This window comes from Vigna unguiculata, chromosome 10, assembly GCF_037176805.1.
Source record: "Vigna unguiculata cultivar grain cowpea cultivar isolate G323 ecotype 2 chromosome 10, ASM3717680v1, whole genome shotgun sequence".
Taxonomy (NCBI): domain Eukaryota; kingdom Viridiplantae; phylum Streptophyta; class Magnoliopsida; order Fabales; family Fabaceae; genus Vigna; species Vigna unguiculata.
This window is the reverse complement of record NC_140801.1, coordinates 16,666,032-16,668,531: the sequence shown is the minus strand read 5'-3', so window position 1 is coordinate 16,668,531 and position 2,500 is coordinate 16,666,032.

The window sequence follows — 2,500 nt, the reverse complement described above, 5'->3', positions numbered from 1 at the left end:
CACTCTTTTCCAGTGTCATCCCCCCAAGTTGTCGTTGCCAACAACCCAAGAGTCCATAGTATTCGGAGTTCTAGCGGGGCCTCCCCTTGCTTCCAACAACCCAAGAGTCCGTAGTATTCGGAGTTCTAGCGGGACCTCCCCTTGCTTCCAACAACCCAAGAGTCCATAGTATTCGGAGTTCTAGCGGGGCCTCCCCTTGCTTCCAACAAACCAAGAGTCCGTAGTATTCGGAGTTCTAGCGGGGCCTCCCGTTGTTTCCAACAACCCAAGAGTCCATAGTATTCGGAGTTCTCGCGTGGCCTCCCATTGATTCAAACAACCCAAAAGTCCATCTTCTTCGCAGTTCAACATCACCTCCCTCGTTTCCAACAGGCCCAAAGGTCGTCTTCTTCGCAGATCCACGAAGAGCTCGTCACGATTTGCCACATTCCATTTCCCACGGGTTGTCAACAACACTTTCTCACACTTCCCGCAATCGAGTACGTGCATGACATGCCAAAGCACATCTTATTTGCCTTCCATCGCACTCAAGACGACGGGTTGTGAAAGAACGATATTGTTCACAACAAGTTCAAGGACAACGTCACAATCAAGGGACACAACCGAATTATGTTGACTGGGTCGCTAAAGTAAACCCGAGTTCATATAATGCACCGCATCCAAAAGAACTAGCCCCAACACGTGCATCACTGAGATGTTTCACTAGATGGAACACGTGCGTGACATTAGGATCCTCCAACACCTCTTCGTGATGGAAAGATAGAATTCGAAGCAACCACAGAAGTACCGTCTAGTGGGTAGGCAACACAGGGACTGATCAACCAATATCACCCAAGGCAACGGGTGAAAATGGAAGAGATGCATGCTTGACCGTTCGATACGCAAGGCATGGAGCCAACCAGCAAGTACATCTCGATCACAACTCACACACCCACACGTTCGCAAGACACCACACCACAAGACGGTCCACCCCCCACCTACCATGGGCAAGCAAGCAAATGGAAACATCAAGTGACGCAGAGTCAAGCATCGCTAGGCATGAAAATAATTTTCCACAATATCCGAGGGACTAGCTGCCGAGCTAACCAACGATCAGTGACGACCGTGTGTTGGTATTAATAAAGCTCAACAACTATGAAGAGGCTAGTTGTGCCATGATAAACATGCTAACGCACGCACCACGTGAGGGGGGAGGCCTCATCAAGCTCCCTTTAAAACCTGCCAGTGTGGAGCTGGCCGGCTCAAGGAGCACTCCCCCCCTATAAGAGGTTAATATGCAAAAGGCAAAATTGTACAAGTAGATACACTTTTTTTGAGCAGACATAAGTCCATATCTCGGGCTACACTTCGAATTTTGATGCGATTTTTTGCAGTAATTCGTAGAATAATAGTATCTCCTTGCTCACCAAATTTCATAATTTTTCTCGAAGGGGAACTATTTTTTTTATTTTTTTTACTTACCGGGTATGTGTAAAATCGGGAAAAATAGAAAAGCACATGTAGACTTCGAATTTGGACCTCATTTTTTCCAGTCCACCACTAAACAATATCAGGAACCTCCCCACAAAATTTCATTCAGTTTGGCCAAGGTCTTAAATTTGACAAATTTTGGCACCAAGCTATCTAGTCGCGGTGCACCGACCAACTTGGCCAAGTGCAAAATGCATCCAATTCAAAACTTTTGTGCACCAACACTTTTACAGTACTCATTTGGGGACATTCCGAGGCCTTTCCAACCCTCACATCTCAAGAACCACGAATTTCATTTTTTCACAAAACTCCCCACCAAGCCTTCTAGCTATGCCGTGGTGCACCGCCAACCTTGGCCATGTGCAAAACCCAACCAAATCAAAACTTTCGTGCACCAAGACTTTCATGGTATTCATTTGGGGGCATTTCTAGGCCTTTCCAACCCTCACATCTCAAAAACCATGAATTTCATTTTTTCACAAAACTCCCCAACAAGCCATCTAGCTATGCCGCGGTGCACCGCCAAACTTGGCCATGTGCAAAACCCTCCGAACTCAAAACTTTCGTGCACCAAAACTTTCATGGTATTCATTTGGGGACATTTGGAGGCCTTTCCAACCCTCACATCTCAAACACCACGAATTTCATTTTTTCACAAATCTCCCCACCAAGCCTTCAGCTATGCCGTGGTGCACCGCCAACCTTGGCCATGTGCAAAACCCAACCAACTCAAAACTTTCGTGCACCAAGACTTTCATGGTATTCATTTGGGGGCATTTCTAGGCCTTTCCAACCCTCACATCTCAAAAACCACGAATTTCATTTTTTCACAAAACTCCCCACCAAGCCATCTAGTTATGCCGCGGTGCACCGCCAACCTTGGCCATGTGCAAAACCCTCCGAACTCAAAACTTTCGTGCACCAAGACTTTCATGGTATTCATTTGGGGACATTTGGAGGCCTTTCCAACCCTCACATCTCAAAAACCACAAATTTCATTTTTTCACAAATCTCCCCAACAAGCCTTCTA